Source organism: Rattus rattus, chromosome 3 (assembly GCF_011064425.1).
Source record: "Rattus rattus isolate New Zealand chromosome 3, Rrattus_CSIRO_v1, whole genome shotgun sequence".
Taxonomy (NCBI): domain Eukaryota; kingdom Metazoa; phylum Chordata; class Mammalia; order Rodentia; family Muridae; genus Rattus; species Rattus rattus.
The window spans coordinates 189,293,296-189,310,913 of NC_046156.1; positions in this window are offsets into that span (position 1 = coordinate 189,293,296).

Consider the following 17,618-nt stretch of genomic DNA (forward strand, 5'->3'; position numbering starts at 1 on the left):
AAATGGGGTTCAGAGCTAAACAAAGAATTCACAGCTGAGGGGTTGGGGATTTAGCTCAGTGGTAGAGCGCTTGCCTAGGAAGCGCAAGGCCCGGGGTTCGGTCCCCAGCTCCAAAAAAAAAAAAAAAAAAAAAAAAAAAAAAGAATTCACAGCTGAGGAATGCTGAACGGCTGAGAAACCCCTAAAGAAATGTTCAACATCTTTAGTCATAAGGGAAATGCAAATCAAAACAATCCTGAGATTCCACCTCACACCAGTGAAAATAGCTAAGATCAAAAACTCAGGTGACAGCAGATGCTGGCGAACATGTGGAGAAAGAGGAATACTCCTCCATTGTTGGTGGGATTGCAGACTGGTACAACCATTCTGGAAATCAGTCTGGAGGTTCCTCAGGAAATTGGACATTGAACTAACTGAGGACCCAGCTATACCTCTCTTGGGCATATACCCAAAGATGCCCCAACATATAACAAAGACACATGCTCCACTATGTTCATAGCAGCCTTATTTATAATAGCCAGAAGCTGGAAAGAACCCAGATGCCCTTCAACAGAGGAATGGATACAGAACATGTGGTACATCTACACAATGGAATATTACTCAGCTATCAAAAACAATGACTTTATGAAATTCATAGGCAAATGGAGGGAACTAGAAAATATCATCCTGAGTGAGGTAACCCAATCACAGAAAAACATGGTATTCACTCATTAATGAGTGGATATTAGCCCAAATGCTCAAATTACCTTAGATGCACAGAACACATGAATCTCAAGAAGGATGACCAAAAGGCAAATGCTTCACTCCTTCTTTAAAAGGTGAACAAGAATACCCTTGTGAGGGAATAGGAGGCAAAGTTTAGAACAGAGGCAGAAGGAACACCCATTCAGAACCTGCCCCACATGTGGCCCATACATATACAGCCACCAAACTAGATAAAGTGGATGAAGCAAAAAAGTGCAGGCCGACAGGAACCAGATGTAGATCTGTCCTGAGAGACACAGCCAGAATATAGCAAATACATTGGCAAATGCCATCATTAAACCACTGGCCTGAGAACAGGACCCCCGTTGAAGGAAGTAGAGAAAGGACTGGAAGACCTTGAAGGTGCTTGAGACCCCATATGAACAATAATGCCAACCAACCAGAGTTTCCTGGGGCTAAGCCACTACCCAAAGACTTTACATCGACTGACCCTGGGCTCCAACCTCATAGATAGCAATGAATAGCCTAGTAAGAGCACCATTGGAAGGGGAAGCCCTTGGTCCTGCCAAGACTGAACCCCCAGTGAATGTGATTTTGGGGAGAGGGCGGTAATGGGGGGGAGGTGTCACACCCACCTCGGCCGGCAAGGAAGACGCAACACGGTCGGATTCTTCTCAACAGCCTTTATTGCAGGACCACCTCTTTGCTGATACGGGGACCTTGAGCGGCAAAAGCGCTCGCCTTATATACACAGCAGGCTGAGGCTATGCTAATTGTCCTTCAGGGATTGGTGGAACATGAATCCCTCATTAGCATATTAACGTCCCGGCCAACTGACACCAGGTGCAAAACCCACGCATGCGCAGTACCGTTGTTCACCACAGGATGGCGCCAGATCACCTCATTATCCTAAGGCCGCCCTGGCAAGTGGACAAGCCTGCGCATGCGCGATATGTCGTTTACTACCAGATGGGACTGGATGTCGGCGCCATCTTTGTTTTACCGCGCCGCTCCCTACATCTCCCCCTCTTTTGTTTAATAAAATGACTGGTCTAGATCTGCGTGTCACGTCAATCTTGTCATTGCTCCTGTCTTAGGTCGTTCCTGACGATGACTCGGTATTACCCGTCGTTGCGTTACCCTATCACCACCGGGCCCCATGTCTTAGGTTGGTCCGAGCTCGAGGAAAGTTGCCCGTCTCTGGATGGATACAATGACTCCACATGACAGTGACAAAAATGATCTAGGGCGAACTCTTAATCTTTCAAATAGGCCAGCCATAGGTTGGGAGAAGCACCATTTTCAATGGCGGTCATAGCCTGGTAAACAACCACTTTGTGTCTGGCATGTTCTCTTTTTAAATGGCCAATAAGCCAGAGACATACTCCGCATCCCAGGAGGACAATATCTCCCCAGGCAAACATGCCCGCCCACTCCTTAAAAAGGGAGAAAGCATTGTTAATCCATGAGGTAAAATCTTCAACTGTGATGGGGTCCAACCTAGTGCTGTTGAGGACAGCAATCTGCATCAGCAATTGTCTTGATAGTTGCTCTGCTTTCATGGACCAGTTTCCTTTCAGATAATTCGAGATTTCTTTGCTCTGTTGAGAATGCTGAGAAAAGCTAGCTCGCAAAGGAATAATGCATAAACTCTAAAGGAGGAAACGCAGGACAGCTGTGTCATATGATACAGTGCTTCAATTTGTTCTTGAACTAAATCTATCCTTTGATTAGCTAATAGAAGGCCAGATGCCAAATGGGTACATTGCTCACATTAGCTGCTTAATTAGAGGCATGGCCGTATCAGGGTCTCCGAAGATCTTGGCAGTGGCCTCTACCTTGCGGGCCACAAAGTCTGAAAACGGCTCTGTGGGCCCTTGCAGAACCTAGGTAAGGTTCCCCGGAGACTGTGCCCCTATAAGGCAGTGCTTTCCATGCCTTGATGGCTATTTCATTAATTTGGCTATAGACTTGTTCTGGATAACCAGTCTGGTCCAGAGTGAATCTCCCTAGACCCAATAGCATGTCAGCATCCCAATGTCTCTGAGGGTCTACTCCTGAGGCCAGATTAATGGCAGCCTGAATATTAGCATATTCAAAAAGATAAGATTTCCAATCTAAGTACTGACCTGAGGAGAGGCAGGCTTTACCCAGACTCCCCCAATCCCCAGGGGTGAGGCAATACCTAGCAATAGCCTCAACTTGAGCCACAACAAAAGCTTCACTGACCCCATAGGTTCTGACTGATTCTGCCAATTGTTTCATAGTCTTAAAGTCAATGGGTTCATGATATCGATGCCCGTTAGCATCCAGAAACACTGGAAAACTTAATCCCATCTCTTTCCACACCTCTGGGCAAAAGGAAGTAGCTTTTGTAGGCTTCACCATGCTTTTATATTGAGGGTTATACAGAGGTGCTGTTGGTATAACCGCTTTCTTGCCTAATTGTCTGCCTCGTTGCCACATGGCACTAGCATGTGGCCAGTCTGGATCATATCTCTCCCTCTCACATTGAGCAGCCTCTTCCTCGAGACCAGCCTCATCATCCTCACTAAGCTCTGAATCATCTGACATTTCTAAGGTCAAGGCTTTTAAAGAAGAATATATCTTATTTGTTTCCTGGTCCTGATTATCCTCTTTTTTTTTATCTCTGCCTTCTCTCTGTTCCTTTTATCTCCTTTTCTTTTCTTTTTTTCTTTCGAGACCTTTTCTCCCTCCGACATACTTTCTTGTTGCTCTATAAGGACCCTCTGACCTGTCCTAACAGCTCTAACGGCTTCCTCACATCGTTTATCCTCTAAGCAGGCATGGACCATTCGCCAAAGAGGTTTTGAAAAGAAGCCCAGGTAGGATTTTTGGCCTCCAAACTTCTTCTCACAATCTCAGTACTCCCATCCCCAGTCCTTTGATGTGTGATAATAATATGGTGGCCCCATAGGCAGTGGTACTGTTAAGAATCCTGGCCTTGTTGGAGGAATTGTGTTACTCTGAGGGTTGGCTTTTAAGCACTGCACAGTGTGAAAGAGTCACTTTTCTGCTGGCCGCAATCATATCAAGATGCAGAACACTCAGTTTCTCCTTTGCTGTGCTTGCTTGGAGCAGCTGTGCTCCTGCCTTGATTATATTGAACTAAATCTCTGAACCATTAAACCAGCCCCAATTAAATGTTGTCCTTTATAAGAGTTGCCTTGGTCATGCTGTCTCTGCAAAGAAATGAAAATCCTACTCAAAATGCTTGCCCTCCTACTTGCTCTTCCCCAGGCTTCAGCAGGGGCATAGACCACCACCCCAACTACCAGAAACAGGACAGACTGGGACAAATTCACGTAGACTGACTGCATGCCATGTTCTGCCCACCCTAGGTCCAGTTTTCTACTCTTCTAGTTACCATAATCTAGGCTCCAGCTATGTGGACATGCTATGCTATAGCCAGAGACTATCCAGGGTCAAAGACCCACAGCTCTCCTAGAGGATTTTCATACTTATAGAAGTAGTGGTAGTGCCTGCCAAACTCCCCTACTATCTATTTTAACATAACCCCAACATAGGTTCCCATCCCATGCTTCCTATTTGCAATGTCCCAACAACCAACTGGTACAGAGACTACCTACTCTGCTGGAAACCAAGCAGATTAGAAGTCTAGGTATGCTCTTTGATGGGCAGTGACCTTCACTCCCTCACTCTCTTGGGATCTATCAACTCTATAACCATACCTGTGCCCTCCTAGTTTCCTTTCCCCAGCCTACAACTGGAATACAGACTCCCTGTTCTACCAAATTTCACACAGACTTAGACTCTCAGGCTCACAGAGCAGAAGACCAGAGAGGCAATAGAAACCAAGGTACAAAACACCCAGCCGATAAAGCCAAACTCAGAAAACAGTACCTACAAATTTAATCATCCAATACCAAATGTCAAGAGGCCAGTGAAAGAACCCACAAAACCCACTGCCATTGCATAAAGTCACCATTAGAACCTACCTATAATTCTACAAGCAAGCCCTGAAAATTCCAACAAAATAGAAACACAAGAATAAAACATAAATCCAACTTCAGGAAGATGACTGAAATTCTATTTTTTTTAATTAACTTGAGTATTTCTTATATACATTTCGAGTGTTATTCCCTTTCCGGTTTCCAAACAAACATCCCTCCCCCCTCCCCTTCTTTTATGGGTGTTCCCTCCCCATCCTCCTCCCTTTGCCCTCCCCCCAACAATCTAGTTCACTGGGGGTTCAGTCTTAGCAGGACCCAGGGCTTCCCTTCCACTGGTGCTCTTACTAGGATATTCATTGCTACCTATGAGGTCAGAGTCCAGGGTCAGTCCATATATAGTCTTTAGGTAGTGGCTTAGATGACTGAAATTCTTAATCAGGAAATAATAAATCCCTTAAAAACTTAGACAAACAAACAATTGGAGGACATTATTAAAAACTTTTTAAAGGCCAAGAAAAGCTGTCTTCTCTCTACTTTATCTTCTGTTCCCTACTCCTAATGGTAATGCTGACATGCATTTCATTACCCTTACCACAGCTCTGCCCTTACTTTTGGTGAACTGTTGCCACCTGTGACAATCAGGTAAGTTCTCCATGCCCCAGTCCACTGGCAGGGTGGTCCCAGTGGAAAGCACTGAGAAATTGGGCTCTTCCTGTGGCTCTGTGCTCCATCTTCTGATCTACATCCCTACTTACAATCCTAGATTGTCACTACATTCTCTAAGCCACAGATCTGCCTGCATACCTTGCCTTGTGCTCATGGGGACAATTGGGTCTAAAGCCATCAAGGACCATCACCAGGTCTGCCTCCATTTCTGGAGGTCTACTGCCAACCAATAAAACCAGAGACCTGAAGATAATAGGGACATCCGTCTTCCTATAATCCTGAAAGCCTGCTAACACCCTAAACAAAGAGCTCTACATGTACTCATAGAGTCCTGCTACAATCAGTCTAGACCTACCACGTTTCTACACTCCTTACTCCAGGACTAAGTAAACAGAGATTCCATGATACACCAGACTCCAGCCTGAGAGAACTAGGATTCCCTGGCTGCCACCTGAAATGCTTATTTTTGAAGATTTAAAATTTAGAACTCCTAGTCTACATCTGTACCTACAGCTGGGGCTGCCCACAACCCTGGGACAGAAAACCAGCAAGCAGAGAGGTCTGCTAGAAGTATCCTCATTCCTAAGCACACAGACCACAAGTAAGACTTCTCTCTCTCTCTCTCTCTCTCTCTCTCTCTCTCTCTCTCTCTCTCGACTGTCCAAGGAGAGAAATGCAGGAAGTGCATGGAGCGCAGGAGCCGAAGGGACCCATCTGGTCTCCATCTGTGCCCACAGCTCTGGCTGTACCACACCTCTTAGACACAAAATCTTCTGTAGGAGAGGAGGTCTCCCAGGAGTCTTGACACACTTAACATCATAGGCTCACAGGCCCACAGGAAGGACAAGCTCCAGTCATAAACAGGAAGACCAATTAACACCTGAAATAACCAGATGGCAAGAGGCAAGCAAAAAAAAAAAGGAATAGAAACTAAGACTCTTTGGCATAATCAGAAACCAGTTCTTCCTCCATAGCAAATACTAGATATCCCAACACACCAGAAGAGCAAGATTTGGATCTAAATTCACATTTCATGATGATGATAAAGGACTTTAAGATGGAAATAAATAGCTCCCTTTAAAAATTACAGGAAAACACATAGAATCACTTAAAGGGGAAACACAAAAATCCCTTAAAGAATTACAGGAAAGTCCAACAAAAAGGTGAAGGAAATGAACAATACCATCCAGGATCTAAAAATGGGAATAGGAATAATAAAGATATCACAAGGGAGACAACCCATGAGGTAGAAACTCTAGGAAAGAGATCAGGAGTCATACACACAAGAATCACCAACAGAATACAAGAGATTAAAGAGAGAATCTGAAGAACAGAGATATCATAGAAAATATTGATACAATAGTCAAAGAAAATGCAATAAAGCAGAAAGCTCCTAACCTAAAAAACCTCTAGGAAATCCAGGACACAATGACTTCTCAAACCTAAGAATAATAAGTATGAAAGACACTGAAGATTCCCCCACTTAAAGGGCCAGTAGATATCTTCAACAAAATTATACAAGAAAACTTCTCTAACCTCAAGACAGAGATGCTCATGAACATATAAGAAGCCTACAAAACTCCAAATAGGTTAGAGCAGAAATTTCTCCCATCACATAATAGTGAAAACACCAAATGCAAAAAACAAAGAAAGATTATTAAAAGTGGTAAGGTAAATGGGTCAAGTAACATATGAAGGCAGACCTATCACAATTACACCAGACTTCTCAACAGAGACTATCAAAGCCAGAAGATCCTGGACAGATTTCATACAGACCCTAAGAGAGCACAAATGCCAGCTCAGGCTACTATATTCAGCAAAACTCTCAATCACCATAGATGGAGAAACAAAGATATTCCATAACAAAACCAAATTTACACAGTATAATTTCAAAAACCCAGCCCTACAAAGGATGATAAATGGAAAACTCCAACACCAGGGGGGAAACTACACCCTGGAAAAAGCCAGAAAATAATCTTCCTGAAACAAACTCAAGAGAGCATAGCCACACAAACATAATTCCACATTTAACAAAAAAAAAAAACAGTAAACAACAATCACTATTCCTTAATATCTCTTAACATCAATTGACTCAATTCCCTCAATAAAAAGACATAGACTAACTGGCTGGATACATAAACAGGACCCAGCATTTTGCTGCATACAGGAAATGTACCTAAGTGACAAAGACAGACACTGCTTAAGAATAAAAGGCTGGGCAAAAATTTTCCAAGCAAATGGTCCTAAGAAACAAGCTGGAGTAGCCATTCTAAAATCAAATAAAATCAACTTTCAACCAAAAGATATCAGAAAAGATAAGGAAGGACACTTCATGTCTATCAAAGGAAAAATCTACCAACATGAACTCTCAATTCTGAATATCTATACTACAAATGCAAGGGCACCCACATTCATAAAAGAAACATTACTAAAGCTCAAATCATAAATTGCACTACACACAATAATGATGGAAGACTTCAACAACCCACTCTCATCAATGGACAGATCATAGAAACAGAAACTAAATAGAGACACAGTGAAACTAACAGAAGTTATGAAGCAAATAGAATTAACAGACATCTGTAGAACATTTTACCCTAAAAAAATACCTTCTTCTCAGCACCTTATGGTACCTTCTTGTGTAACCATATCATTGATCACAAAACATGCCTCAATAGATACAAGGAGATGGGAAAAATCCCATGCATCCTATCAAATCACCATGGATTAAAACGGATTTTAAATAACAACAAAAACAACTAAAAGTCCACACATGGAAGCTGAACAACACTCTATTCAATGACAACTTGGTCAAGGAATAAAGAAAATAAGAAATTAAAGACTGTTTAGAGTTTAATGAAAATGAAGGTCCAACATACCAAAACTTATGGGATACAATGAAAACAGTGCTAAGAGGAAAACTCATAGCCATTAGTGCCTCCAAAAAGAAACTGTAGAGAGCATACACTAACATCTTGATGGCAGACCTGAAAGCTCTAGAACAAAAAGAAGCAAATATACTGAAGAGGACTGAAGGGCAGGAATTAATTAAACTCAGACCTGAAATCAACCACATAGAAACAAAAGAAACTATATACAAAGAATCAACACCAGGGGTTGGTTCTTTGAGAAAATCAACAAGATAGATAAACCCTTAGCCAGACTAACCAGACAGCACAAGACAGTATCCCAATTAACAAAATCAGAAATGAAAAGAGAGTCATAACAGAAACTGAGGAAATTCAAAAAATTATCACATCTTACTACCAAAGCTTATATTCAACAAAACTAGAAAATCTAGAGGAAATGGACAATTTTCTAGACAGATACCAAGCACCTAAGTTAAATTGGGATCCAATAAACCATATAAACAGTCTCATAACCCCCAATGAAATAGAAGCAGTCATTAAAAGTGTCCCATCCAAAAGAAAACTGAGGACCAGATGGGTTTAGTGCAGAAATCTATCAGACCTTCAAAGAAGACCTAATACCAATACTCTTCAAACTCTTCCACAAAATAGAAACAAAGGGAATACTACCCAACTCTTCCTATGAAGCCACAATTATGCTTATACCTAAACCACACAAAGACCCGAAAAGGAAAGAGAACTTCAGACCAATTTCCCTCATGAATATCGATGCCAAAACACACAATATGATTCTCAAAAACAGAATCCAAGAAGACATGAAAACAATCATTTACCATGATCGAGTAGACGTCATCCCAGGGATGCAAAGGTGGTTCAATAAATGGAAATTCATCAACATAATCTACTATGTAAACAAACTCAAGGAACAAAACCACATGACCATTTCATGAGATGCTAAGTAAGCATTTGACAAAGTTCAACACCCAGAATTCAAGGAATTCAAGGCCCATAACTAGTCACAGTAAAAGCAATATACAGCAAACCAGAGCCAACATCAAACTAAATGAAGAGAAACTTGAAGCAATTCCACTAAAATTAGGATGATTTTAGACAAGGATATCTAAAGTCCTAGGCAGAGCAATTAGACAATAAAAAGAGGTCAAAAGGATACGAATTGGAAAGGAAAAAGTAAAAATGTCACTATTTGTAAATGATATGATAGTATACTTAAGTGACTCCAAAAGTTCCACCAAAACTTCAGCAAGTGGCTGGATATTAAATTAACTCAAGCAAATCAGTAGCCTTCCTCTATTCAAGGAAAACCAGACTGATAAATAAATTGGGGAAATGACACCTTTTGCAATAGCCACAAATAACATAAAATATTTTAGTGTGACTCTAACCAAGCAAGTGTATGACAAGAACTGCAAATCTCTGAACAAAGAAATTGAAGTTCTCATACTCATGGATTGGTAGTATTAATGTAGTAAAAAATGGCTATTTTGCAAAAAGCAATCTTCAGATTCAATTCAATCCCCATGAAGATTCCAATTCAATTCTTCATAGAATTAGAAAAAGAAAAAACTCAGGATATCGAAAACTATTCTCAACAATAAAAGAATTTCTAGGGGAATTACCATCCCTGACCTCATGCTGTATTACAGAGCAATAATGATTTTTAAAACTGCATTGGTACAAAGACAGGCAGGTAGATCAATGGAATTGAGGAAGCAGATATGAACCCACACACCTAAGGTGACTAGATCCTTGAAAAAGGAGCTAAAAGTATCCAATTGAAAATAGACAGCATTTTCCACAAATAGTGCTAGTTTAACTGAAGGTCAGTATGTAGAAGAATGCAAATTGACCCATTCTTTTTTTTAATATATATATTTCTTTATTTACATTTCAAATGTTATTCCCTTTCCAGGTTTCCTATCCTTAAGCCCTTTATCCTCCCTCCCCCTCCCCCATATGGTTGTTCCCCACCCCTTTACCACCACCCCCCGACATTCCCCTATACTGGGGCTCCAACCTTGGCAGCACCAAGGGCTTTCCCTTCCAACAAGGCTATTCTCTGCTACATATGCAATTGGAGTTCTAGGTCAGTCCATGTAGTCTTTGGGTAGTGGTCTAGTTCCTGGAAACTCTGGTTGGTTGGCATTGTTGTTCTCATGGGGTTGCAAGCTCCTTCAACTCTTTCAATCCTTCCTCTAATTCCCCCCAGGGGGGTCCTATTCTCAGTTCAGTGGTTTGCTACTAGCATTGACCTCTGTATTTGACATGCTCTGGATGTGAGGTTGACCCATTCTTATCTCCATGTACAAAGTTCAAGTCCAAGTGGATCAAAGACTTCCATATAAAACCAATACATTGAAACTAATAGGGGATAAATTGGGGAAAAGCCTCAAAAACATAGGCACAGTGGGAAAATTCCTGAAAAGAACACCGATGACTTATACTCTAAGATCAAGAATCTGCAAATGGGACCTCATAAAATTGCAAAGTTCCTGTAAGGCAAAAGACACTATCGGTAGTAGAAAAGAGCAACCAACAGATTGGGAAACGGTCTTTATCAATCCTACATCTAATAGAAGCACCTAAAGAAATGTTCAACATTTTTAGTCATCAGGGAAATGCAAGCCAAAACAACCCTGAGGTAACCAGTCAGAAGTGTTAAGATCAAAAACTCAGGTGACAGTAGATGCTGGCTAGGATGTGGAGAAAGAGGAACACTATATTTAGTTTGTGGTATTGCAAGCTGGAACAACCACTCTGGAAATCAGTCTGGTGGTTCCTCAGAAAATTGGACATAGTACTACCTATGGACACAGCTATACCACTCCTGGGCATACACCCAAAACAAACTCCAACATATAACATGCTCCACTATGTTCATAGCAGCCTTATTTGTAATAGCTAGAAGCTGAAAAGAAGAAAGATGTCCTTCAACAGAGGAGTGGAAACAAGAAAATGTGCCACATTTACACAATTTACTACGCGGCTATTAAAAATACCAAATACATGAAATTCATAGGTAAATGGATGGAACTAATCTTGAGTGAGGTAATTCAATCAATCACAAAATAACATGGTATGCAATCACTGATAAGTGGATATTAGCCCAAAAGCTCAAGTTACACACTTTAAAATTCACAGACCACATGAAGCTTATACACCAAAGTGTGTATGCTTCAGTCCTTCTTAGAGGGGGTAACAAAAATACTCAAAGGAGAAAATATGGATACAAAGTTTGGGGCACAGACGGAAGGAAAGGTCACTCAGAGATTGTCCCACCTGGGGATCTATCCCATATACAGCCAACAAGCCTGGACAATATTGCGGATGCCAAGAAGTGCTTATGGAGTGGAGGCTGATATAGCTGTCTCCTAAGAAGCTCAGCCAGAACCTGAGAAATACAGAGACAAATGCTTCTAGACAACCATTGAACTGAGAATGGGGTCCCCAAAGTAGGAGTTAGAGGAAGGACTGAAGGAACTGAAGGGGTTTACAACCCCATAAAAAAAATATCAACCAACCAGACGTCCTAGAGCTCCCAGGGACAAAATCACTATCCCAAGATTACACAGGGATGGACCTATGGCTCCAGCCACATATGTAGCAAAGGAAGACCTTGTCAGACATCAATATGAGGAGAAGCCCTTGGCCCTGTCAAAGCACAGTGCCCCAGTGTAGGAAAATGTCAGGGCAAGGAGTTTGGAAGGAGTGGCTCGATGGGTTGGTAAGCACCCTCATGGCAGTACTGGAAAATAATGGGTTTCTGAAGGGAAAACTGGGAAAGGGGATAACATTTGAAATGTAAATTTTAAATGTCAAAAAAGAGAAAAAGCTGTCATCTTTGCACTGGGTGGTTTTAGCTCCTTTGTAAAAGATCAAATGACCATAGGTATGTAGGTTTATTTTTGGGCTTTCACTTCTATTCCATTGATCTAACAGCCTGTTTCTCTACAAATACCCCACAGTTTTATGATTGTTCTATTAGTACATAGCACAAAATCAGGATGGTGTTCCCCATCCTCACCAGCATTTGCTATCACCTGAGTTTTTGATCTTAGCCATTCTCACTGGTGTGAGGTGAAATCTCAGGGTTGTTTTGATTTGCATTTCCCTGATGACTAAAGATGTTGAACATTTCTTTAGGTGTTTCTCAGCCATTCGGCATTCCTCAGCTGTGAATTCTTTGTTTAGCTCTGAACCCCATTTTTTTTTTTTTTTTTTATTATTATTAACTTGAGTATTTCTTATATACATTTGAGTGTTATTCCTTTCCTGGTTTCGGGCAAACATCCCCCCCCTTCCCCCTTCCTTATGGGTTTCCCTCCCAACCCTCCCCCAATTGCTTCCCTCTCCCCAACAGTCTAGTTCACTGGGGGTTCAGTCTTAGCAGGACCCAGGGCTTCCCCTTCCACTGGTGCTCTTACTAGGATATTCATTTCTACCTATGAGGTCAGAGTCCAGGGTCAGTCCATGTATAGTCTTTGGGTAGTGGCTTAGTCCCTAGAAGCTCTGTTTTGGTTGGCAGCTGTACATATGGGGTCTCGAGCTCCTTCAAGCTCTTCCAGTTCTTTCTCTGATTCCTTCAACAGGGGTCCTGTTCTCAGTTCAGTGGTTTCCTGCTGGCATACGCCTCTGTATTTGCTGTATTCTGGCTGTGTCTCTCAGGGGCCGATATGCATTCACAGTTTGATCATCCGTCTTGAGTTTCATTTGTTCTAGGCATCTAGGGTAATTCAAGCATTTGGGCTAATAGCCACTTATCAATGAGTACATACCATGTATGTCTTTCTGTGATTGGGTTAGCTCACTCAGGATGATAGTTTCCAGTTCCAACCATTTGCCTACGAATTTCATAAAGTCATTGTTTTTTATAGCTGAGTAATATTCCATTGTGTAGATGTACCACATTTTCTGTATCCATTCCTCTATTGAAGGGCATCTGGGTTCTTTCCAGCTTCTGGCTATTATAAATAAGGCTGCGATGAACATAGTGGAGCACGTGTCTTTTTTATATGTTGGGGCATCTTTTGGGTATATGCCCAGGAGAGGTATAGCTGGATCCTCAGGCAGTTCAATGTCCAATTTTCTGAGGAACCTCCAGACTGATTTCCAGAATGGTTGTAGCAGTCTGCAACCCCACCGACAATGGAGGAGTGTTCCCCTTTCTCCACATCCTCGCCAGCATTTGCTGTCACCTGAGTTTTTGATCTTAGCCATTCTCACTGGTGTGAGGTGAAATCTCAGGGTTGTTTTGATTTGCATTTCCCTTATGACTAACGATGTTGAACATTTCTTTAGGTGTTTCTCAGCCATTCGGCATTCCTCAGCTGTGAATTCTTTGTTTAGCTCTGAACCCCATCTTTTTAATAGGGTTATTTGTCTCCCGGTCTAACTTCTTGAGTTCTTTGTATATTTTGGATATAAGCCCTCTATCTGTTGTAGGATTGGTAAAGATCTTTTCCCAATCTGTTGGTTGCCGTTTTGTCCTAACCACAGTGTCCTTTGCCTTACAGAAGCTTTGCAGTTTTATGAGATCCCATTTGTCGATTCTTGATCTTAGAGCATAAGCCATTGGTGTTTTGTTCAGGAAATTTTTTCCAGTGCCCATGTGTTCCAGATGCTTCCCTAGTTTTTCTTCTATTAGTTTGAGTGTGTCTGGTTTGATGTGGAGGTCCTTGATCCACTTGGACTTAAGCTTTGTACAGGGTGATAAGCATGGATCGATCTGCATTCTTCTACATGTTGACCTCCAGTTGAACCAGCACCATTTGCTGAAAATGCTATCTTTTTTCCATTGGATGGTTTGGGCTCCTTTGTCAAAAATCAAGTGACCATAGGTGTGTGGGTTCATTTCTGGGTCTTCAATTCTATTCCATTGGTCTATCTGTCTGTCTCTGTACCAATACCATGCAGTTTTTATCACTATTGCTCTGTAATACTGCTTGAGTTCAGGGATAGTGATTCCCCTGAAGTCCTTTTTTATTGTTGAGGATAGTTTTAGCTATCCTGGGTTTTTGTTATTCCAGATGAATTTGCAAATTGTTCTGTCTAACTCTTTGAAGAATTGGATTGGTATTTTGTCCCTGATCTTACTCTTAACAAGAGGTACAAAGGCTTTCTAGGGTTACTTGGTCATGGCAATCCCTAGGTTTTGGCCCTTTTCACCCTTGTCGCTAAGTGCATTGGCTTCTCTCAAGCTGAAACAGGTCTACTTGTCATCTGTCCTGTCTCTTAAATTATTTGACCTAAACCACAAAATACCTCCTCTTCTTCAACCTCAGTTTCTAGCTCAAATCAACCCAGGGATGTAACTTAGTGTTCTCAGTCTTTTGGAGCTGTGAGTAAATGCTCTCCTTGATACATGCCAATTGGTAGGGTAAAAAGACATTAGAGTGTACCTCTGAGTATTGTGGTGGTGGTTTCTCCCAGAAAAGTACATGACTGCCTCAGTTTCCCTACCTGATACTATGCTGCATAAACTAGGAAAGGAATCATAAGAATCCTACTCAACTGGGCCAAGTGCTGCCCCAGTGGAGGAGGATGATGGACTCTGTTTACCCTGTCTGTTGCCTCCATGGCTGGTCTTTGAGAATCAGGCATACAGTGAGATCAATGTCTCCAGGCTTCAGGCTGCCTTGCTATCTACTCTTGTTGCCAGTGTCTATCTATCTTCTAGAGTTGATGTGTTAGCATGGGACACATCTAATGATAACTCTGACATGTGACACAGGAAATGAGGCCTCCCCTGGACCTCATACGAACATTGGAACAGAACTTTTACCTGAATGAATTCATCCATGTAATACTAACATCTTCATGACCACATTGTTTTTTTGTTTTTTTTTTTCTTTTCTTTTTTTAGAAGCTGGGGACCGAACCCAGGGCCTTGTGCTTGCTAGGCAAGCGCTCTGCCACTGAGCTAAATCCCCAACCCCATGACCACATTGTTAAATGTTAGAATTAGAATGTGTATTCCAAGTGCCTTTTGTTTACTAAAAATTTTGAGCCAGTCTCATTCTGTAGTCCAGGGTAGCTTTGATTTTCCTGACCCAACACTCTAAATGCTTAGATTCCAGGCGTGTACCATGATGCTAAGCTAAAAATGGCACTTTAGATAATAGTAATAGTTAGTATTTCATTTGTATTATATAAAAAGCTTCTTGAACTAAAGGGTTTATATTTATTATTTAATTCACCCTCATGGGAAGGTGTTAATTTGATGAGCTTTGAGATGCAGATGGAATCTCTAAGGTGGATTCCTTCCTAATCACAGAGGTAAGGATTTGTCTTAGTTTGGGTTTCCATTCCTGTGAAGAGACATCATGACCAAGCCAACTCTTCCAACTCTTATAAAGGACACTAGCCTGTAAAGGCTGGCTTACAGTTTCTGAGGTTCAGTCCGTTATCATCATGGCGGGAAGCATGGCAACATCCAGGCAAGTATAGTGCTGGAGGAGTTGAGTTCTGTATCTTGATCAGAAGATAGCCAGGACCCCCAAGTGGCTAGGAGGAGGCCCACCCCCACAGTGACACACTTCTTCCAGCAAGGCCACACCCACTCCACCAAGGCCACACCTCCTAGTTGTGCCACTTCCTGGGCCAAGCATATTCAAACTACCAGAGGATTCTAATTCAAGTCTGTTTGATGTTATAGCTTGTACATCAGTCAAGATATCCACTCACGTATGCAGTGGGCATGTGACTTATAACTTTGTATAATAATCCATACTAAGATGCAGTTTTACTATTAAATGGCTACAATGGGTTTCTATCTTATAGAGAGGAGTGTGTCCAGAGTGGTAATGGGAGCAGAGGTGGCAAAAACAAATGTAAATAAAATATCAAGTTTTATTCAAATTCCCCATGCAGAGGAAGAAGCACATCATGTTTGGAGAGGGGAGGGAGACTGCCTCATGCATTTTTGAAGGGATGTTTCTTTTTATTTACTTTTGCTTTTGTTGTGCAGGGAATTGAGCCCAGGAGCTTCCTGTAGTAAGTTCATATTATACAGTCTGTTCTGAGAGGATGCGTGCTGACGTTTTATATACATTAGCTGCTGTCTTAGATAAGGTTTCCCTAACAGCTGAGCATGGCCTAAACAAGGAATTTGATCATTGCTTGGGATGTGGAAACACAGGGCAGCAAAAGTCAAGGCATGGTACATGTGTAGCCATGAGATACTACTGACCTGGAGATGCCACTGTCCTGGTCTTGAGATGAGCCAGGTAGTCTACTCAGCGGATGTGCTGTAAGACCATGTGCGGCTCTTCTAGAAAGTCTAGATGGAGAAGCCATGCCTCATGGTAACTGACTGAAGAAAAGAACAAGAGTCAAATCATTCCCCCACATCCCTTTCTTCAATCACGGAATGCCCCCTCCAGTAACTCAGTTTTCCTCTCCCTTTTGTTGACCAAAACTTCTCTGATCAAGGGTGAATCCCCTGGTCACATCCCTTAGTTGCCAGACTGTGAAGTTCCCAAGCCCTGTTCTCTTTCTTTCAAATCTGGAAATGACAGAACATCTGAACAACTCCAGGCTGAGGCTGATGGGCAAAGTGGCAGACATGGCCAGGAGGGCGGAGCTTTCTGAAAGCAGGTAGTGGGGTGGTGCCCTGGTGATCCATGCATCTACTAATCAGAGTATGTCAAAAGAAGTGCGATCTGTGACCCATGTGTCTATCTGCAGTGTCTAAGGACCCTGTGAGATGAGTACTAAGCTGTTTTTAGTAGAGGAAATAGTTCATTTGTCTGACATTTCAGAGCAGGCTCTGGCTAAGTCAGGATTTGACTCTAAATTAGTCTACTTTTAAGTCCTGTTCTCTGTATTATATTATATGCTTTATAAGTTCTCTTGATGCTTTAATATCAGGAAACAAATGAACAAGATTCAGTGAGAGTAAATATATGGTTCTTGAAGAAAAATGTACATTATAAAACAATTACCCTCAATTTGTGATCCAGAAATGACCTTTAATAATATCCTTAAAACATAAACAGTGGCACATGCCTATAATCCCAGTACCTAAGAGGTAGATGTAGGAAGGTCAGCAGAAGTTTGAGGCTAGCCTTGTCTACCCAGTGAGTTCCAGGGCTGCCTATTGAGACCCCCCATTTTAAAAACAGAATATTTTAAACATGGAATCATTTAGTTTCTCTGTATTTCTTATATATAGTTGACAAGATAAGTCAAAATTATGCTGCCGTCGCTCCAAAGTCTTATGTGTGACAATGTTAATTTTAAGATTAAAAGTACCTAGGTATTCCTGGCTTGATGATACTTACCTATAATCTCAGTACTTGAGAGGTTGAAGCAGGAGAGTTGCCATAAGTTCAAAGTCAGTCTGGAATACATGGCAAGACTGTGTACCTAAAAAAAGAATACAATACAAAACAAAAACGCTCAGCTTCAGTCTGTGTAGAATGCT